This window comes from Pagrus major, chromosome 10 (genome assembly GCF_040436345.1).
Source record: "Pagrus major chromosome 10, Pma_NU_1.0".
Lineage (NCBI taxonomy): Eukaryota > Metazoa > Chordata > Actinopteri > Spariformes > Sparidae > Pagrus > Pagrus major.
This window is the reverse complement of record NC_133224.1, coordinates 9,731,111-9,754,774: the sequence shown is the minus strand read 5'-3', so window position 1 is coordinate 9,754,774 and position 23,664 is coordinate 9,731,111.

Genomic DNA, 23,664 nt, shown 5'->3' with positions numbered 1-23,664 from the left:
AAAACAGTAAAACTGACTCTATAGTCTCACTTTTTTTTTTTTAATAATACATCACTTGTTCATCTATAATTCATGTAATCATAGCAATTTTAAGTGCCATTTATTTTCATTTGCTGTCAAAGTATTCAACTTAAGAGTCCATTAAAGCTAATTTGTAATCTTGTTGGATATCACAATAAAAGCACACAAAATCCAGTGTTAATAGGTGAGAATGTTTAGTTAAGCTATCATGCTGTGTGATATTTTTTTCCTCGCCGCTTCCTCTCAGCTGCCTCTCTTAAAGCGGCTTAACGACTCTGGGGGCCATTTTCACACCCACACTCGCTGCTGTACCTAAAATCAGTTTGGGGAGTTTCAGGCAGTTTACTTACCTGAGGCTATTACAGCTATTTTTACTTGCCAAGTGCTTGCCACTGCGAGACAGTCTCATCTCCAGTTTTCCTTCTCCCGACGCCTCCCCGGTGCTGCTATTTGATCAAGGCTTTGTCCGTCAAGATTTTATTGGTTTATACTGATGCGATGGGAATGAATGAGAAACAGGCCTGTGAAAAGGTCAGGAGTCAAATGAAAAATATGAATATCTCTCTCCTCTGTTTGCTAGAATGATATTGCGTGATATTTGGAATGTTTTTTTGAATAATTCATGGACGACCGGTGACAGTCAAGTGGATGGTGCACGTAACGGCTCGCTGTCAAAATGTTAAATTCCTCAAGCAAAACAACCGTTTGGAAAACAGAGAGTTTACATTTCTTTGCTTATAGAACAGCCAAGAATAAAACCATCTCAAGGCCCTCTTTTTTATCATGTCATGTCAGGGCAAGCTGGGGGTGAGGCGGCCTTTTTTTTTTTTTCTTCTCCGCACCAATAACAGAATTGATCTGTCTGCATCCTGCAGCACTTCAAGAGTAGATGCACACTTTATTCTTTCTTTCCACTCAGGGAAATTAAACCAAAGAGGCTGTGCTAGATACTCGCTCCCACACATCTTAATATAAAAAAAAAGCAAGCAAAAAAGGAGAGAAGCTCTGATCTGAGGCAACCTGCTGGCTACATAAGCAGCTCATGAATCCGGATTGAGACAGAGACGGCATGTGTTGCAAAAACAACAGCGCAGCTGGAGTAAATGTGTGTTGGTTTGCGGAATCGAGAGATTTGTCACTGTTGTCGTTTGCGATTCTTTCTTTCTCTCTTTCCTTCCGTTTATCTCCCCTCCTTACCCTCAGATAAGATAATCATCTCGAACACCCCCCTTCAAGACCTCCTGGACTTCTCTTTCTGAACACATAACTGGATCCGCGCCTCTATTTTCCAAATGAGACAAGACCGCTTCTTCCACTGGCTCAGGGGGTCAATCTCAGGGGGATCTGATTGGGCAGTAATTGAATTTGAGGGGTCAGATCAAACGCACGGCTCTTCCACTTGACGGCTACGATAACCCCCCCTCACTAGAAAGGAGCAGGAAGGGATGCGAAGGCGAACTCCGACGGGAGCAGGAAAGATTAGATCTAGCAGGCTTGGAGTGGGGGCCATTTACTGTACGTGTTTGGGTTGTATTTTGCTCTTGCGGGGGAGAAGATTAGAAGATTACGTTAGATGCAATTGATAGTGTGCATAATGGAGCGAAAATGTCGGGATCTTAACTTCATGTAGCTTCTGACTAGATGGTAGAGCGGGATTCTTAATGGTGTTGCAGGGGCGAAGCATGTCAAATCAATTTATCTTCCTTCATTAAAGCAGACGCCGCCTGAGCCTATTACCAGACATGCCTATGTACTCATCCCTTTAAAGAATGTGACCTCACTGTTCACTCGGTGACCAGCATCACCAACGGGTTCAGGGGGGCACCGGGATATATATTATTACAGATCAGCTTGGCCACACGGCGGGCAGAGGTCTCGTAGCCGTGCGCTTGAATTGGATTTTGCTGTGTTCTGCAACGCCCATTACCAATTCAAGTCAGTGCCGTACCTCTGGTGTCCTTGTTCCAGGATGCATCAGTGAGTAACTCGATGTTTATCAAATGGAGTTTGTTTCTAGGTGTGCGAGCAATCAGGCTTTCTAATTAAACATCCCTCCATTAGAAAATAAAATGTTTGCATTACTGATTGCTATCTGCAGGCCTTTGAGTATCAGATTGTGGAGTTAATTCGGTCGGCGCTGGCTTATATTCATTGGGTCTGTGGTTGGGGAAAAAAAAAAGAAGCTCGCATTTTAACCGGGAACTGCTCCTACTCTCATATTGAATGGCTTACGTATGGTACCATTGTCTTGTGCCTCTCAAAAGCCTCCCCTCCTGCATTAATGGACACGTGCACGTTTAAAAGCATTTCAATCAATGAGACCGAGTCGTCTAATGGGGCCTCCTTTCAGGAAGGGGTGCTGGAATATACGTTTTCATTACAAGGAGCAGATTGCGGCGTTCACTCAGCGCACTCAGCCCTGTATTGAAATGAGAGGTGTGCAGCGTGATTACCGGAGAGAGTAAAAAGCTTCTGAGAGATAGAAAATAGTTAAGATGGATACATGGGATTTTTTTTTTTTTTCCCCTTCCCTTCATGATCCCTTCTTTGATTCACCTTTTAATAGTGAAGGGGGGAAAGTGATAGAGGAGGCTGATGATAGCGATGGCTTCCATACCTGGTAATGCGCCGATGTTGATGTAGACGATGATTCGAATAAATTAATGATGAATACATTACCTCAGTTGTAAATTCCAACCTGGTAAAATAACACACCACAAACCGAACACACAATAAACGTCTTATTCTGCATATGTCACAACGCATTTTTACCTTGAGTTGTGAGTGTATTCAGGCCTGATCATACCAGAGAGGCGCACAATGAAATTAATACCCAAACCTTTGGGAAGTTTTTGGTTTTGGGATCTAATGGTGCCTTACGTTTACCTCAGAAGTTTGAAGCCATCATACCAGACTTGGTTCCAGTCGAGTCCCCAGGAAGAGGGCCAACTTTCATAATGTAAACATAAAGTCATTTTCCCGTAAGCTTGCATTGTGAAAGAAGCAGCAGTAAATTGTCTAGAGGAGCCTCAAGATTGAATCCTTTTAACTCCATTCAAGTTACACCAGAAGTCTTCAGTGCACACACTCTATGGGCCCCACAACACAGCAGATCCAGGTCATTTTAAAGCCAGGAAGTCAAGCTTTTATTAGTTTCATGCGCCATTTAGCAGCCTTCATAGGAATGAACAGGGCTCCACCTTCAATATTGTATCCAGATTTTAACGTAGCCCAAAGTCCTTGGTTCCAGTACAACAGTTAGAAATGCCTGTTCTTATCATTGTTAGCAATACCAGTTGATAACGATGCATTACATGGTACACATGATGTCGCACATCGACGCTGATAAGCTGAGCAGCCATCTTGGATTTGAGGTTGGGGGTGGCGATGTGTGTCCAACCTTCGGAGTTTGAGTAGGCGTTTTAGCAGAAGCCAGCCAGAACATGCTAGTGCTAATCAGAGCTGGCTTTCTCTCTGTTTTCTCTATACTGTGCCGTTTGCTCTCTCGTAGCGTTTTGCTCTCTAGATTTCTCATTATTTCATTCAATAAAGAGTTTAAATGAAGAAGTGAACAGCTCTGAAAACAACCGAGCAGACACCCCCACTGCTTGCTAATTGTCAGTTAGCAAGACAGTTAGCCTAGCAGACAGGAGCTTGTGTCGGGAATTTGCTGTCAGTTGGGTAGCTTGTTATTTTGGAACAATGAGTTCACATAGTCGACTGTCAACTTTTGTAACTGTATTCAATTATCTTTTTGTGCAGTAGCAATGTCGGCAACTGATTTGGCTGTGAAAATTGTGACGAGGCCTGAAGTTCATCTTCAGAGCACACTACTTTTAAGTGCTCACAGATCACAAAGACATAGTTTTAAGTACTACCTGTAGATTTTGCAAAAAGTAGCAACACAAGGGGAAAAAAAGCATTTCTCCATAGGGGGTCATGAGCAGTCATTAGATTCCCTGACGAGAATAAGAAGGTGTTGTTTAATTTCTGGAGTTTAAGGTGGTGTGAGAGCCGAGTGTGAACGTAGTATAAATAATTCTAATTCTAATTGAAAACAGCAAAATCTTAGAGTGACAGAAGAAGCCCTGTTTTCCTCTCGTCTCACGCTGAGAGTGTGCGGATGTGTTGTGTCGAAGTTCTTGTGCGTGTGGAGCAACTTCATTCTCCTCCGCAAACTTTCTTTCCGCCACTTTATTCCCAGCATGAACAAAAAGTGTCTTGCAAAGTGATTCGCTACGTGTTAATGACCAACACTTTTTTTTTTTTTTTTTTTTTTTTTTTTAATCTTTGTAAAATGGAAATATCTCCATTAGGTATAATTATAAGTGGGTGAAGTTTCAATTTCCCCAACTTCCAGCAAATATAATTAATCAAACTAATTTGTGACACATTTAATACACTTGATATTGCCTTTGGTAATGAATTGCACTTGAGCAAAAAATTAATTACTCTTCGCTATTGTGGTGTGCAAATACGGAAATAATTTAATTAGGTCTTGGGACCTGTTGCCAAGCCTTTTGTTGCACAAGACTGCAGGTTTGGGTCGTGTTCTTTAAGTAATGCAAATTTAGCCAACAAAGGATATATTTTGTTCATACGCTGGAAGAATGGTGCATTTTCTGAGCAATGTCAAACATATTAAAATAAATAGGCTATATATATAACATCGGGAACGTGCCTTTTTTTCCTCCAGTGAATGATTATTATCCTTGATGTTTCCTCCACACGTGTATTTAGTTTATTAAAGCAGCTATTGTCAAATTTTAGCGGTAAAGCAATTATCACACAGGACTATATATTCTAAGGGCTGCATGCAACTGGTTAACAACCCGCATTTGTTAGTCATGACCTCTAGAGATTAACCGTTTTGTCTTCCCCACAGTCCTCGTATCTCCTACCAGCCAATTTCACTGCTTTAAGCAGCTATTTCAAGCGGTGCCTTGATAATAGCAGAGGTGAGGAGGATGGGAATTTGTATATTTTGCATTTGACCTAGCAGAGATATAGCGCCGTGTTCAAATTGCTCCCATGCATACCATCCATCTTATTATCATCTGAGATTCTGCACTTCTGATGGTTCACCTTCATTGCACTGTGTTTCCGATGCAGCTCTGTGATGTTCGACTGTGTTCCGTTGTTAATGATGGTGTCGGTGATAAAAAGCCAACGCGCAAACAAGAACTGTGAGAACCTTATACATACTTTTTACAGTTGTTAAGGTGCTTTTTTGCACTGTAGTATCAGACAGCCTATGTTCACTGGAATATGATGATGTAATTGACACTTTACCAATCACACATATTCTTGATATCAAAGAAATCCCGACAACAACACTTTTTCCTATTTCAACCATATATTCATTACTTTTGTCCATGTGTCAACTTTTATCCATTACTTTAAACTAACATATACTGCCTTTTAGCTTTTTCATCTATCCAATGCTTTTCACTGTTTATCCAATGCCTTTAGCTGACTGTTGAAAAATGTATCCATTACTTGGAATTGAAACGTTTATCCATTACATTTCATTACCAGGCTTCTTTACTTATCTGTTACTAGATAGGCGACCCTGAGCATTAGAAGAGAAACAGCCTTTCCTATAAGTCCTTAAAGCACTAGGCCACAGCCTCTCAACTAGCTCGTAACTATACTTTTGCTTCTATACTATTTCTATTGCTATCTTATTATATACTGTATGTCCAAGAATCACGGGTCCTCAGCAGCGTTAAACTCCATATTCAAAGCTTTCCAGGGCACAGTGACTGTGTAACCGTAATGAATTTAATCTCCACAATGTGATATTCACATGCACACATTAGCATATTTTACCTTAATGTGCAAAGCGTAGATATGCCAACTGGGAGGTCTGTCATTAGTCATCTAGTAGAAAGGGTATTTGATATGTAGACCGCTGCCTCACTGAATGGCTGTGCAGGCATTGTGGCCAGTGTGACCCTGCTGAAACTGATTTTTATTCAGCCACTATTGATAGAAACTTTAGCCTCTAACTGCAGGGCATGGATAAAGTAAAAGTGCTTGACAATTTATAATGATGACTATAATGGCTTTTGGATACATGTTTGATGTATTCTAGTAATGCAGTAATAAGCCTGCCTCATGCAGTACAGTGAAGGGACAACAAAACATGTTTTTACTCTACTTCCAAATTTCCATCGCGCATGCTTTGCATAGCCATTTACCATTATGTGGCTTTTACTCTGCTAGATTTCTTTTAATGCATCCATTTTAAAAATGTCCTTCCCTTTGAAAACCCCCGGTCAGCAGGGTTCAGTGTTCTTTATTTACTTCCACGTAAAATAGCCTCCAAAAATGGGTTTGCTGATGAGATTAAAGAAAGCAAGGGTTTTATAAAAGACACTCTGTTTTGAGAGAAAGCAAAGTCAAGATGACACACGGGCGCAGTGTCTTCAATTGATGCAATATTTGTCAAATAAGAGCACAGAACAATCGGCTCCGGCAGAAACCAGATCGTCGTGACTTTAAGTTACCCGTATGGAATTCGCCACTATTCATTATAAAGTAAGCACATGGAAGGAACAAGGATGCTACTTTCTTCTTTTTTTCATATAAAAAAAAAAAATGTCAAGAAGAGGAAACTCACAATAGAATAGATCACAGCTTCAGAGAAGAACAGATATCTGCCGGTGGATTTATGGACTTTTAAAGCGAGTGAGAACATCACAAGGCGACTGAACAGCTTTCATGAAAATGACTCACCGTACACAGTCATCACTGGGGGGGGGGAGGGGGGGGACAGTTGAAGTCATGCATTTCTGATCTGTCATCTACCTACAATACAGTTCTGGTACATTCTGTACATGCAGCCCATCAACATATGTTTAATGTGTGCGACAGCAGGGAATTAATCTCAGATATCTTACACATAGGAGATTAGCAAAAGCGAGATTTGTGTGCGTGTTTCTCTGCTGCGATGTGAGGGAGGGAGTGTGGTGGGGATGTCTGAAAGTCCGTGTGTGAGAGTGTTTTTTGTGTGTTTGTGTGTGTGTGTGTGTGTGTGCTGCAGTCAAACCTCCCACAGCCTCACACAGAGCCCAGTAGGGGTTGTATTATGCCTCACCAGCTCACTAACACCCCCTACTGGTAAACCACTGCAGCCTAGTGACAGTCCAATTTCACAGCTCTTCAGGCCTATGTGGATGTATGTTTAATGTGTGTACGTGCGGTCCAGGTGGATAGATGGGAGCCCGGGACCCTGCAGTGATGCAGACATGGCTGCTGAGCTTGTTGTACCATTCAAACAGTTTTCAATTCAAGCCTTCAAGCGCCACCTCTCTCCCCCAACTCATTTTGAATCCCGTCATCTTTCTTCTTTCTCCGAGTGAGTGACTCTGTGTTAAAACATCGAATGGCGCGGGCGTGCATACCGCAGTTGCTGACAAATACACTATTGCACATCATCTGGCGCATTTTAGCACATTGATCGAGTTGTTGCAGTCAATATCGTCCTGAGCTGTAAGTCACGTGTGTGTGTGTGTGTGTGTGTGTGTGTGTGTGTGTGTGTGTGGGAGATGGTTATGGCTAATGAGGGAGGGCCGGTGCACTGCCCAGGGGGCCCTTCCTGGAGCGCTACTCCAACTCAGACAGCGGGATGATTAATGGAATGTAAATGTTGATGGATTATTGAACAGGGAAATGATAAAGTTGGCCCGTGCTCCCGTAAAAACCAGGCAGAGCACTCGGAGTCGATCAGCATGTGTATACGTGCCCGAGTGCCAAAGTGCACGAGGGTGTTTATAGGGGCAAACCTAATAGCCTGAGGTTTAAAAGCCACGACCCTTTAACCCGCGTTTAAATAGCTAAGCAGGCGAGCAAAGCAAACGCCTGGTAAAAGCCCGATACAGAGGGAAATCAATGGGATTCTTAAGTGGGTCATCAATACTCTGAGAAATTAAAATTGCACTGATGTGATGTAATTAAATCCTCAATTGGATAATCACGTTAAATTACGATGTTTTTCTGTTTCTTTCTTCCCTCGGTTTTTTTGTTGTAATTCACTTACAGACTCCGTATCAAGTGTCAAAAACAGAGCGAGTGGAAAACCTCTGCTCTTTGTCTCATTCAAAAGCTCCACATTAAGTCAGCTCAAGTAATTAATTTCCTGCAGAAGGGAGGCACTCATGGACTCAATACTAAATGAGGAAAAATTATATGCCGGATAACGCGTGGCCTTATGAATAGTTAGATGCCCCGGCTAATAAGGTGCGTTTTTTCTGGGGAGAAATTGATCTTGGTCAAGATGAAAACGTATATATCTCTCATATCAAAGCGTTTGTGATGTGGTTACTTAGTTCCTCGTTTTGGTGGCATGTGTGTCAGTTAAGGGCATTTGTATACATCTGTGGCAGCACAGTAACATATACTGCAGTCTGGTGGATTTATTGACTACAATCAATAAGTAGGAGAAGGGAATTGAGGTTGATACATATATAGGCAGGTTATATTTAAATATTATTAGATCATAAATTCCGCTCAACATCAAGATCTCAAAGCTAAACAAAGTGCCTTTTACACCAAAGGAGAAAAGTTGAAATACACCACGAAATAAAGAAATAAACAGAGCAAGATCCTATAACTTGTTTCCTTGACTTTGAGTCTCACACCGCCGTATCTCAACATCTTATCTCCTCTCGGATGCTTAAAGTTCAGCTCAGCGGATTTGAATCAACAGACAAACTTCAGGGGAAGAAAGAGGATTAGTCGATTGTTGCCCTCGCCACACTTGAGCTGAATACAAGAAGCCCTGCTTACACCGGGCAGCTCCATGTGCTGTTTTTACTAGACCTCCCCTATAGGAACACACACCCCATACCAAATGAAGCGCCTCTCTAAAGGCCACTTGCATAACTCTTCAGTGAAGAATGACCTTTTATTTTTTTTTTTTTACTGGATCAACACCAAGTCACCGCCAAAGACTGAATAGTGTAATTAGTTTCACGGCTCACAGAGCTCGTCTGAAAATGCAAGTTATTTATAGTAAACTAATATTATTTCTGAAAATGTTCAAATTTTGATATACGTACCGTATAATAGTTTCTTCCCCCGCTGTATAGCAGTCAAAAAGGAGTTTAACATTTGTGACTATTTAGCAAGATCAATGTTAGACTTTTTGGGTGTCTGTTTTTTTACAAATGTATCTTTGCTTGGACAATACAGTGGCGGAAGACGTATTCACTCTGACCCCTGTATTTACATGTTCTGGTGTGTAAATGATTCATATTTACCAAAAGTTTTGGAATCGGCCCAGTCGATCACCATCAAATCCTCTGGGGCAAACTGCGACGTCAAAGACACGTCCGTGCAAAGTGCTTGTTTTTGCCACCGACAGGCTGAGGTTGTTATTCTAAGCGCCTGACAACATTATGGAAGTGTTTCCAAAGGGGAGATGGAGCTTTTTGTCAAATAATAACATCTGCTTTTATACCAAAAAACACAAGTCTCATTCAAGGTTAAGTCTCGCTCTGGTGAGTCGTTACAGCTGTTGGGGTCAGCCTCATCTAGAAAACACCTCTAATGTAGTTTATGCTGTTCAATGGAGTCAGGACTGCACAGATTTGTACACTGGGGAGACAAAACAACCTCTTCATGAACGAATGGCACAACACGGGAGGGCCAACTCCTCAGGTCAAGACTCTGCTGTCCACTTACATCTGAAGGAGAACAATCATTCCTTTGAGGACAACAATGTAAACATCTTGGCCAGAGAAGACAGATGGTTTGAAAGAGGAGTAAAAGAAACCATCTATGTCAAGCTGGAACGGCCGTCTTCGAACAGAGGAGGTGGCCTACGACATTACTCATCACCCACCTACAATGCAGTACTGAGTGCCCTCCCCAGACAGCTTAACAACCATTCACACCTGGGCTCACCTAGCCCTAGCAACCCACATGAAGGCCGGTTGGGTCAACAACCCACAAGTGGCCCTAAGGACTCTGAAACTCGGAGCTCACACTGTCCTTAACAACTGTGTAAGGACACTCCCACACAGAGTTTAAAAGCCTGCAAACTCCCCTCCAGTTAGTTAGAAGTGAGGAAAAATCTTGGATGAGAGGTCAAGAAACTGAAACACATCTAGTTGCCTACGATACAGCACTTAGAAAACTATTATATATAATAGCATGTGATTATCATTACTGACGCATTCATGTGGAGGTGGCGATATTGTAGTTGGTCATGGTACAGCTAATGCTAACTACTTGACACACTGTTGGGTGGTTTAATTCATACACTCCATGTCCATGTGAAATGTTACAACATTTGGTAACAAGCAACTATAGCAAGTTAAGATGCCCTGTGAATTGTAGCGGATTAGGAGGTACAGATTTAAAGCACCTCAAATCTAAAGTGAATGTGGTTATTTACATTCCACCAGTTGACGCAGAGGAATGTAATAATGGCACAATAAGAAAAGAGGAAAAGCTAAATAAAGATCCAAATACATGTGATGACTGTAGCCTGCACAGACGACAGCAGTACATGTGCAGAATGTCTGATTTCAGATGTCCAAGAAACTGATGTCCGACTGCAAATGAAGACACGCACACAAAAGGAAACCCACATTGTTTCACTGATAAAATATGTTGCTCAGCATGCAGTGCCACCCTCCAAACATCCCCATGCCAGCCTGTGGCAGATGCTGCAGTCTCATCCTGCCTGCCTGCCTGCCTGCCTGCCTGCATGTTGACAGGCTCGGGCTCTCCGGCTAACAAGCCAGTTGTGGAAAAGTGCAGCGATGGCGTGAAGGCCTCCCCAGTGCTGTGCCATTACCCAGCTCCCGGCAGGGTTGAGGGAGATCATCATTTTCACATAACAAACCGTAGATTATTATTTTGCAGACAGTTTCCTCAAGTGGAAAATTAGCTTCCGCCAACCGGGCGTCTTTCCGCCCCCATTCACCGGCAACAATTTACCACGCAAAGAAAAACGGCGTAAATGAAACTAATCGCAGGAAAAGCGATCCCTACCTTCTGTTGGCAGAAGCCATCAACCAGCCCGGAGATGGGCTGCTTATAGCTGTGCTTCTGAGAGGTGGGGGAGCCTACAAAGAGAGGCGACAAATTGCTGTTTATGGTACAATTTACCAGTATTTTTGTCCAATTCGTCTGGATACACAAATGATTGCATTCATTACAGGAATGTCTTTTGTTATGCTTGGATTTAGCAGCTGGTGTTGCATATAATTATTTGCACAATCTGGAGCATTTTGGTGGAAATGTCATGCATCACATGCTCATGCAACACTGCATACAGTACCGACACAGCAGCATCATCATCACACATTTTCCTCTGTGAATACCCTCGTAAGGCAATACGCAGCTTTTAATGTAGTCTATGTGGCCGTGTCAAAGCGCTCAATCATTTTCTTAAAATGTTAATGGACATGCAGAATTAACCTTGAGCTCCCATTGAGATGGATATGAGTGATCGATTGATTAGCCCGGTCATTCATTAGTCAGATCATTTCTTTTCACTAAATGATGGATGGCGGGAGGGATGTGTCAGAGGTGCGTGGGACGTAAGAACAAAACATGACAGGTCAGGCAGTTAGCTGATACTTTAATGTCATGAGACCAAGGCTCGTGGTGCTGTGAATGGCATGCGACTTAAAAATGGGACAATCTGATCAATGGTTGCTCCTAAGAGAGTGATAAAATAAATAAGTAAATAAAAGTAATGCTAATCATGTGCTGCTGGGAATATTGTCGGGTTGCTAAGTGGCCTTTGACGTTGCAAAATTACAACCCTGCTCTCATTTTCAAATTTCACACTGAGCAAGAATTTAAAAGACTCTGGAAGCTGCATTTCTCAAAAAAAAAAAACAGTGGGATTTTTCAGTGAACACAAAATGTTCTGCCAAAGCGAGAAAAGTTTTGTTTTCAGATGAGACATTTTGTGCATCATGTACTTCAGTGCACCAATCAGAAGTTTGCAACGCTTCAAATCAAAATCTGATGACAACTGTGGGCTTCTTTGCCTGGCCGCTGTCAGTCTAATCTGATCAAACCACAAGCAAACGGTCCTGATCAACAGATTAGTCAAAATAATTGATAACATCCCTCCAAACTTTGACTGTCACTTTTGTGAAAACCAGAACTTTATGTTCTGCTCCGGAAGAAAGCAAATACACTGACATTCGTTTTAAAGCAAACAAATGAAAAATCCAGCCTTGCACAACAGTATCTTCTGTTGTTTACTCCATACAGTATGTTTTAAATCCCCAAAACATCGACTGTATGTATTTGAATTAAATATAAAACATCTAATTTAATTACATTAGTTATATATTTAATTTAATGCGAAGTATTCCTATTATGTTGGATTTATGCGAATAAATTAAATAACTTTGCTTAAATTAGGTTGATGCATTTTTTTCTAGTATTATACATAAAAGTAATCCACATGTAATGCGTTACTTTTACATCCATACACATACGCAAAGTCAATGCTTTGGGGGAAAAGTTTTCTGAGTTGATAATTCTTTAACAAAAACACCATCTCCCATAAGCCATACAAAATGAAAGGTAAAACGTCATCAGCGCAACACTAGATAAGAGTCTTATACAGCTAAAATAGCAAGTTTATAACAGGTATGCTGCGGATGAAACACGTCGCGATAGCGTAAGTACCCGTGCTGCCACGCCGGCCAAAGGGAGCTGTAGCTTTCTAGAGGCTATGCTAACAATATAACATTTTTTTACCCAATTTACCCAGCGAGTATGAAAAGAAAACCTCATTCATTTCCTCAGGCAGGGAGCTGGAAGAAATTCAAAATAAATAGTCAGCGACTGGCGTGTTGAGTTAGAGAAGCTAGCACTAGCAGCTAGTCAAGGGGCCAAAACTTTGTCTCTCTCTCTAATTTAGTAACTAAAATTTAACGGTATGCATACAAATTTGAATCAAGTTGTCCAGTGCTTTAAACAGGAATGTATTTAGTGTGTTTTTTGTACTTAGTTGTATTCTTTTTGCTGTCACTAGCTTATGACGAGTGTTAGCTAGCTACTGGCTGCCATTCGTGCTAGCTACTGAGTCGGATACAGTCTCCTAAGATGAGTAGTCGTGAACATGCCTTTCCCGAACAACTCCCCATGTCATCACACGTTGTAATCCTAACGATGGCAATGCGTCACACCTTTTTAAAACATGCTGAAGTGAGAAAAAAAATCAGACTCCACATCGACGTCTCTGTTTACAGTCAGAGCAGATTTTAACGACATAATAAAATGTATAGTGTTTGACCCCTGGTTTACTGTACCTCTCCATTCCTGTTATGATTTTTCTTTTCATTACTCACAGCGAGTATATTATTACCTGACCACTGTATAATCCATAGATCCGTTTCTTCATCCTTTGTGCGGTTCCCAATTCAATTGTACATGGTGATTGCTTTCATTGATTCTCACATTCTCGCCCGTCCCGCAAGTCCAGCGTGTATTCCACATCACCTTATTCCCCTTCACACACCTTAGTGCTCTCTAATAATGTGACCCTTTTGCGAGGAACAAGAGGCTGCCCTGCGCGTTCCCATTGGGATTAGGCCAATTTAAGATACTCACGGCGGCGAGGTAACATATCATTAGGCGTTAACTCTCCGGACGAGCCACATACTAATTAATTGAATCATAGCGATACATGGCTGGAGCCAGAGGCTACAGATGGAGCGAATTAGGGCCTCGTGGAGAAGAATGGAGAATCGCACGAACATGGATGGAGGAGGAGATGAGAGGTGGGGAACAGCCTCGTGGGGATTGTGGCTTAAGGCAACCTCTTTTTCTAGGCAACAGCTCTTCAGTGCATGTAATTAGACAGGGTGGAGTTGGGGGGTCTTGGCAGCATTTTTCATTTAATGTATTGCTTATATGTCTCACTGATGTATGTAAGGGGGGGGGGGGCTAGCATTGCTAAATTAAGATTTATTTAAGCGTGGAATAAAATTCAAAGGATGGACTGATGTGGCACCATGGGACCTGAGAAACGTGGAATGTATTAATGCCTTGGTGTGTGAGCGTAACTTCATCTTTTATGATGATAGACATCGGACGTTAGCTCTGCTGGCTGCAGGAAGTGTCGTGCCTATACGTTTTACCTCGGCGTGGACGACAACAGGAAGCTCGGGGAGGGTGTGTGTGTGTGTGGGGGGGGGTTCAGTTTGATAAATGATTGGTTTGTCTTGGTGAGATTATTTCATTCTTCTTGCAAATTGGATGGCATGCAGATATTAGGATGAATGCCGTCGAAGCCTCAAGCATAACAATGATGCCCAATGATGTATGTTTGCAAGGTGCATCCGGATAGAGCGGGGAGGAAGGGGAGGGGAGGGGGGGCGAGGAAAGCGAGGACGAGACGGAGATACTGTACCTCCCTATTGATGAGAAGCAGGGAGAGTGGGGAGAACATATAGGATTCAGCGGTGAAAGAAAGATGTGGAACATTCACAGGCTCTGATAAGAGCGCGAGCGACGCACACACTCGTCCCCATGCAGCGTTTTCCAGTTGGTATTCAGTTCATGAGGTAGAACAGGGGGGGAAAAGGAAGCCTCGCTCCTCTCTCCTCTCTCTTCCTGCTCCCCTTTTTTCTCCCTCTCCGGCTCTCCGTCATTGTGCCGATGATAGATGGAAATCTCAGACTGCTGTAAATTGAACATTGCGTCCAGCAGACCATTCATAACGCTGTCCCTTCCCCGCCGCTATCACCGACATCACACGGCGTAGTCCGCCGCTGACAGGCTGGGCTTTAATGGAATAGTTTGAAACGCTCAAGTGTTGACAATAGCGCACCGGATGGGGGGTTAAACCACTGACGAACATGGTGTTGCAGAACGGGCGGACGGCGGGAATAACATGCCAAAATCGCACAGATGTTGACGTTTACAGTAGATTTCGGCACGTGAAGCATTAAAATCTAAATAAATGAGTGAACCAAGTCGACGTGTACAGTGACCTTGATGGCTGGAGTGTTTATTCTCGCTGCGCTTTCTCACGCCAAACTAAAAGCCGAATATCCCCACAAAGGATAAAGCAAAAAAAACTCTCATCTCAGCAGTCGCCATGCCTTTCTCCCTGCCTCTCTCTTCCCCTTTTTTCCACCCCTCTCTCCCTCCTCTTCTTTATCTTTCTCTGGGTGATGTCTCCAGTTCAAAGCGCACACTGCACACGGACGGGGGACTTAATCTGCCGAGCATGCTACAAAGGCGACCTTGAGGGGAGGTTTGATTGAGGTGTTCAAAACCCGGGTGAAAAAGAGGATTGATAGAATCAAGCAAGCGAGATTACTTCACATTCTGTACCACACCCAGCCCCGCTGACCTGGGGATAGTGTTGCAAATGAAGCGCCGGCACAAGTTTGAGAGGGGAGAGAGTGAATGAGAATGACGGGAGGGAGAGGAGGGAGGAAGGGAGGTCGGGGAAAGAAGAGGACAGGAGAGTGGGAGATAACATTGTAGACGAAAGAAAGAAAGTTGCTTTTCTACTTTCTAACTTCTGTCGGAGCCGAACGATCAAACCCAAGAATCACGCAGACAGTGAATATTGATGCCGCTCTTTATTTTTTCAAGGCTTTGTACTGTACAAGCTTTTGATTAGTTCCGCTAATCCTCGAGCTTCAGCTGTATATATGCACGTGAGGAAGAAAAAGGAAATAAATAACCATTCTGTCTGCAATGAATGCCGAATATTCTAGATGATGTTTGAATTTGTAGTGACACGCGACTGAAAACCTTGGCGTATTTGTTTGCTCATCGCTTCCTCTCCTCAAGAGGGCAAAATTGCCGGTGCCTATTGATTCCTCTCGTCTGGCTTTGGAGCTATGCTAAGTGGAACACAGCGCATTTGATGCATGCTCCTTGTGTTGTTACATAAATGCTCCTTTGTGTGCATTTCCTCTTTTCATCTCCTTGCGCTCTTTAAAAAAAAAAAAAAAAAAAGAGTAGGGTCGCACTACAGCTGCATTCATCAGTTGCTAGAGCCTCGCAATTATTCCCCCTCTTCAGTCAGAAAAGTCAACCTGCTGGTACCGGCACACAGATGAATGACTGTTGTCTCCTCTGCTGGATTATTAGCCAGGAGATGTGTGTACACCGACGTCTCTGACGCCTTTGCCCCCCCCCCCCCCCCCCCCCCCCAATCCCATTCCCTCCTTATTCAATATGTTCCTCTTTGTGTTTCTTGTCAGGGAAACAAAATGCTGTCGGGAGGGAAAAGACAGCAGACTAGAGTGCAAAGCTTGATGAGAGGCTTGATGATGACAAGCGTGAAGGATCTGATATAGGTGCCCCCTAGAAAGCTTTATTGCTAGCTGCTGATAAGACGAAGGGAAAAGTAGTTCACCGCTTTTCACCCCCGAAGGTTGAGGGAGGTAGGAAAGCCACCGAAAGTAAGAAATGAAATCATCTCGCGTCGGCTTTGTCGTTTATAACTATCAGGCAAATGTGGAGTTTTATTAAAGGAATCCAACTGACACAAACGCACGTTCGAAACGACTAAAGCGGCAATACATCATCCGGCAGCGTTACGAGGAAATATCTTCCTGCTATCTACCCGCAATGATCTGTCAATACCATTGTACTGTCCATAATTGAATGGTTAGGTGTGTGCTTTAGCTCGTCCAATTCCCATTAGCAGTCCTTTACTCTTTTGTCCATGCTCTCTGGACCGTTAAGCGGTCAGCCAGGAGAAAGTCCGGGCCGGGGGCCCCATTAATTTTGGTTACCGTCTTGTCTTATGGCCTCACAATGTCCGTGACCGGCAATAAAGGCCGGGGACCTGTTATTTAAGAAGGAGAGGTGAAAAGGGAAGCGGAGCAAATGGGACAGGGGCTTAGCTCAGCTATACGGACGCAGTCTCACATCGCAGAGCCGCTGTCACCGAGGGAAAAGATATGTTTCAGTTCTCCAAGGGTGTATTAAAAGAGCAGGGCAAACCAGGAGGAGGGAAAAGTAGATGATTGTATCTGTTCAACGAATGAAAGGGGGGACTGTATGTGTTCAGTATGTCAAAAGAGGGGACTGTATATGTTCAGTGAATCAAATGGGGGATGAAGACAGCAACAGTTGCAACAAATATGCAGAGAGGAGGGGAAACTAAATAGAAACCCCTTATCTATGTCCTCCTCCGTGGCTCTGCAACACATGGGAATGGGAAGCTGAAATGTGACGCTTTGCCGACGACTCGCAGCAACACTGTCACGAGGAATTTACACGACTGTACGCAGCCGCGCTCAAACCCATGAGCGAGCTCCGTCTGAAGGCGGCGCGCAACCTTGAAGACGAGGTTTGCGAGATGTTGCCCCCGACGTGCTCCGCGCCATCCGTCACGCTCCGCCATCTCCCTCTCCCGTTCTCCACGCGGGATGCGAGGCGCTGCGTCTCTTCGCTCCTTTTATCCGCTACTCAGGAGATGAATCACAGCAGCGATCATTCCACATGTGCTCAAACGACACCCAAACACAAAACTGACACTCCAACATAGATCCCCCCCTCCCCGCTTTCTTTTCTTCTTCTTCTTCTTCTGCTGCTGCACAGCCCTCCGCCACATCTCCCCCCCCGCCTCCCTCCATCCTTGGAAATGTGCAGCAATTCCAAATCCGATTGTCACATCAGTTTCTGCCGGTCAAGGGAAAAAAAGAGTGACGAAAAGCAATGAAAATGATGATTTCTCTCTCCTCAAGTCGGGGCCTGTCGTATGCAATCTACTTCGACATTCCACCTCATCAGCTTCTCTATTTAACAATTTTGTGCACAGAGGACATAAAAAAAAAAAGGAAGCCGGCAGACTGGCGAGGATGTGGTGGCAGGTGCCTATTCAAACACTGAATATTAATGGCGGACAGAGCGAGGCCTGGATGCGCACACAATCGTTATCCTCTGCACTTAAAAGCACATAGCCATTAATTGTCATCCAATTTTCATATTTTGCCAATCTGTTGTGCCACCCGGCTCATTCCTCACGCTAAACGCTTGTGACACGTCGCCCCCAGCCGCAAACGTAAAGATATGCAGAGATATGCATGCAGGGACCTTGTCTGCAAGGATCACAAAGGCGGCGACGGAGTGAATGGAAATGCACAAAGGGGAAAGGCGTGAGTCATCTGACGACTGCCACGGAACGTCTCACTTTTCAACCTGAGGATCGTATTTGATTGCGTCTCCGGCGTCTTGAGGGGCTTTAAGAGAGACATGTTCGGCAGCGGGTCAGTGATCAGGGTGCGAGGCTGGCTACGAGATCTGGCGTTGTGACTACTAGCTTGTCAGAGAGAAACGGGTCAGGCTCAGGCGATGGAAGGATGCAAAAAAAACCAAAAACTTAGTCTCTTTGTCAAAGATATCACAGGAGCTGGAGTCATCGCAGACGTGAGCGGTTGAGCCAGTCGGACAGAAGGCATTTCTTGATCTTTTCGCCGATTCGAGTCAAATTTGTTGCACTGTTACTGTCCAATGTCTTCAAAATGCCACAAAGCCTGCGTGTGCCTTCAGCTTGCAGCATCATGGATTTCTCTGTTTTTTTAAACCCTCCCTTGCTACTATCTGTTCTGTTTTTCTCCACCGTCCTGTCCAGCAGACAACCCAAAAATCAATTATTCAATATCAGTGATACAGTACAGAAAATGAAATGGGAAATGTGTTGCTTTCCACAGCGCCAGCATAAGACACACTTTTGAACAAATGCATGTGATTACATCCATAAATAAAAATAGATTTGGCCCCCTGCTCCCAGTCTCCATCCACAAAAATCATCTGTAAAATGAAAATAGTGCCTCTGTGTTTGCCGATCAGAGTCTGGCTAATGCGGGGATGGATGATTCGAAATGGACCAGTGAGTAGGTTTTTGCTTCGTTTTTAAGCGAGAGCGTGTTCGTATCCTGTAGGTTCATTAGGATGAGTGAGCAATGTGCAGTTGCACTGTAGGTGAAAGGCCTCTCGTTAGTGATTGAGATCGAGGTGCTGCTGAGGCGGTGGGCGTCAACCGGAGCACAGATGATACAGCGCCGTGTGCACGGCATCCGAGACAAAGCCCGGAAGATGAGATATGAGCCAGATAATACTGAATAATCGCAGAAAATGGTCTCAGTTTGTATCGTTGTTGATGTCGAGGCGATCGCTTTCATTTTTAGAAATCACAGACGCACTGGTACTCTTTTGTGGTGAGAAGACTGGTTATATACATTGCAAACACAAATACACAGCCACTTTGTTCACACCTGTGAAGTGTCAAATTACACGGAACAGATCTCCGCCGTGTCACAGTCCAATATTCGCCTTGTTCCTAATGAGCACTTGTAGACATTGTTGCTGTCATTTTTTCGAATGCAAATTACCTGCTTTCAGACTCAGAGGTGCGCAATTCAGCTCTAACTGTCATCTTGAAAGGCAGGACGGGACGTACATTCTCAAGCTGAGGCTCAGTCATTTTGAGTTTGCAGCAATTTATTCGTGTTTGACAGCGAGACTTTTTGCTGGGAGCAAATAAGTTTGCAGCCTCTGTCAGCTGAACACAAGAGCATAAAATGTATAGGTGCTTTATGTCAGCCGGTCAGCAGGTTTAAATAATTAAGTCAACCTGTAGCATTCTGACACCAAAATTAGCACGTACTGCGTATGCAGGTTAATAACATGTTGCCGAGCGATTGACGCGGGGGAACAGTAGGAAGCAGGAGATCATGTTTCATCAGACTACATTCACAAGACATTATACTTGTTTTAAAAAAGTCTTAATGACATGAATCAGACGCATTGTTTTATACTGTAGGTGATGATAGAAGTTGCTAAGGAGTGAGACATCTTGCTTCTTTCCCGTCTCCGTTGGGAAATGCACATGCGCACCACGTACATAGGTACACTATGGCTACTCTTTAAAAATAGATCTTTCACGTCAAGTATTTCTTTCAAACTCGGTGCCGACTGAGCGGCGTTTCGAGCTCTGCTTGAACAGAGAAAGATGGAAAATTATTAACAAGACAGGGTCCCTGACTGAAACAAGCGTATCCACCAGGAAGTTGTGTTCTCATCACAGCGGATCGAGTCTGCAGCCGATAAACACCCGTGACTGTTGAAGAGTCATTCCACAACCATTCACATTAAAGACAGTGTTTTTTTTTTTTTTTGTCAAAGGGCTACAAGTAAAAATAGGATTGTATTTGTGCGTATACGCATGATTTAAAGTTTTAAAGTTTGCTTTCAACGGAGATATTAAAGGGGCACTATAAACAAAGTAAAACAGTATGAAAGTGTGTTGTCCTTTAAGGACAGTTTGTTTATTCAGTTTATTCAATCACGAAAACAAAGAGAGTTTGTTTATTTAGATTGTTTAAGCATGAAAATAAGTAAATGAAGATTTTTCTCGTCTGATCTCGTCTCCCCCCCCCCCCCCCCCCCAAGTACAACACAGCACTGCCAAAGAAAGCTTGAGGATTTGTACCAAAATGAATGCTAGCATGTTTTTAAATCAATTAAATTATCGGCAATTGGATCTAAAAATACCTATTTGATAATCAGAATAATGGACCCACAGTATGCAGTATATACATACATGTTATATATAATATACATACTTGTACTTTTGATAATTAAATACAGTTATTGCCAGAAAATTTGTTTTGATACTACTATTCGTATAGGTGACTTTGACTTTTACCAGTGATATTTCAACAGTATCTTTTGGGTACTTTTTACAACACTGTTGAGTTTAAGCAAGACAGTAACTCGAAATCATTCTAACATATGATGATATTTCTTACTTTTCCTGATTTTCTGAGAGTTACAGAATTCTGAATGTTTCAACTCCACTGCAGAAAATTATATACGGCTTTTGTTTGGGATCTCTGAGACACCAACTGTACGGAAAAAAGGTGAATTATTCTCCATTCTCTGTCTAGGTAATTGGTGTTCAGTGAGTCTTTTTGGACTTCTTTTATTAAAGCTTTGTTCACAAGAGGTCTAATTGAAAGTCGGACCTCTCTGACGTCTAATTGACCCCAAATACAAATAATGTCACAATTTATTTATCTGTGAATTTGCATTTTGGCAAACAAAAGGAATATATATTTGTCATGCACAGCCCATTTAACATATAAATGGAAAATATACCCTTGTTTGTATTGGTGATAACAATGCTCGATGCTAAATTTTTAATTTTGTCACCTTCATCAAATATGCACGCTCTGTTTGCAGCAATGGGAAGAGTTTCCATTCAATAACTTTGTACATATTGGGTTTTAATAAGGTCAATGTAGAGAAAATGAGTATTTTATATGCAAAAGTGCGATTTAAAAATGCTATTATTCTGCTATTGTTCCGTCTTGACACACACACAAGATTTAAAACAGCTGAATGTACTCAATCTGTAGCATCCTTGCTGCATATATGTCGAATTTCTCCATAGTGTGTGACACTGCCACCATGCACGGGTACCTAAGTGAATTAATATCATCTGTCATGACTACCTGCATGCTCCCCTCGGTCCCACCCACCCAAGCAAGTGTAGCGTCTCCCCAGGCAAACGCGTCCCCTTCTTTCCACTCTTCAACTTCATCTGTCACAGATACCGTAAGCTTCACCCGCCTCCCCTCTGCTGCGTGCCGCCACCTGATGCACACACACGTATCTCACACACACACACACACACACACACACACACACACACACACACACACACACACAATGGTTGTCTAAATGGCAAACTCACGCTTATTTGATCTGTCACAGTTCTGAGCACACACACACCTTTCTGACTATCTGATTGACAAGCATGGCAATATCAAACCGTATTCCTCACGGCAGCCATCAAGGAGGAGGAAAAATAACTTTCCTAAACTAGCCCAGCACGGGTACAAAGAGAGAGATTAATCAGCTAAAGAAAGGGGGTTAGGAAGAGAAATGAATATCACGAACCCTTGACAAGTTCATAAATCTGAAGTACAGATGGGGAGAATGTAGAAACCATGATGCCATTCAGATTATTTTTCTTGGTTGACAGATGGCTTACCCTTTTTGGACTACATACACTTAGGGCCATATTTTCAAGAACCCTGTAGTGATGTGCAGATTGCGGTCAAGTATCCACATCACAACACTTCACGTCAACACAGCTGTTGTTCAAATCATCTGCCCCCTCAAGTGGTTGCCAAGTTGTTTACGTATTCACACGTTGCTAATGCTAGCTAGCAAACATGAACAATCCTAACGCTGGCTAGCTAACATTAGGCCAGTACAGTATGCCTTGTTTTCCAGAAAACTACCAAGACTCTTGATCGCTCTGGACCTGATAAAATGTTTGAAATCATTGATTCACAATTATAATAATGTTTCTTAAAGCCCTGTAGATGTGTGTACAAATATTATCAATATGACCTTTTAGTACTTTTTCAAGTCATCCTGCAAACTTATCAGATATTCAACTTACATGAAAGAATGCAGTTTCCCAACATGGAAAAACTACAGGAACTGTGGGGAAGTATTGTTGGAAGTAAAAATTGGCCACCTGTTGAATTCATGCTCAAAACAAACGGCTAAGTGTAGCTGCCGTTAGCTAATTAGCTCGGTTAGCCGTGCATCTAGTGGGCTGGGAGCTCGGAGCACCACGGGGGTGTTGATGTTTACACCACTAGCACAGGTGCTGTGGACCAGCTCACTTGCTGATTAGCATGCTAACTACAGTACATATCTCAGCAACACGGTACATAGACGTCATAATGTCAAAACTGTTATTTTATTTTAATTCTAGTTGAATCTTGAACATTTTCAACTGAAATCGTTACATATTGCAACTTTAACTCAACAAACTTTCTTACTAAACACCCTCGGGACAGTCGGCGCTGTGTGCCAAGTGTGCAGAGGTACACTGGGGATGACGAACAGGTGGTTTGCACTGTGGAGTGTGTATCAGGATAATATAATGCCTGAGTTTTTCAGAGCCCTGGTATGTGTCACAGCCCGGCTCTCTGGGGTGTCCCTTACACTCATTATTGTTTGTGCATACCTCCCCAATTTTCTGTGTGAATTCAATGTCTCTTGTCACAGCTGGAAAGCAGCGGCATGCATAGGCTACAGCTAATGGGCTGCGGGAATTACAGTGCAGCATGCTGGCAACATAAGTGGGGGAAAATGTCAAGCTGTATTTTCTTAAAACTTGCTTTTCGGAAGAAAAATGATGTGGAAATGCATGTGATTGAAACAGTAACTTCTTGTAGTCATTACACAGCAGGTGTGAAATCCAGGGTATTTTTGCATTAGTTTACTATTCTTAGTAATTCCTCCTGCTTTACAGTCAGTATTTGCGTGTTCACTAAGATGACACAAGTTGGATTTTGAAATCACTTTGATGTGATTATTCTGTTTGAAGCCTCGCTGCCGTTGTGTTTGCAGCCGGCTGCTTTTTCAACAGTCACGTCTTTAAATAGAGCCATTATTGAACAAATTCAAGTCTGCGAAAAGTTAATGGACTGAGATGAATAACAGTGTAGCAGGTTAATTAATTAGAAAGACAGCTGACTTTTGTTTTTTATTTTGTTTTTCAAAGAGACGTACCAGGGCAAAGTCCAACAGGAAACAGTTGGGTTTAAAGTCACAGCCTGCATCTGGGCTGATGATAAAAGGCTCATTCATTTGCTG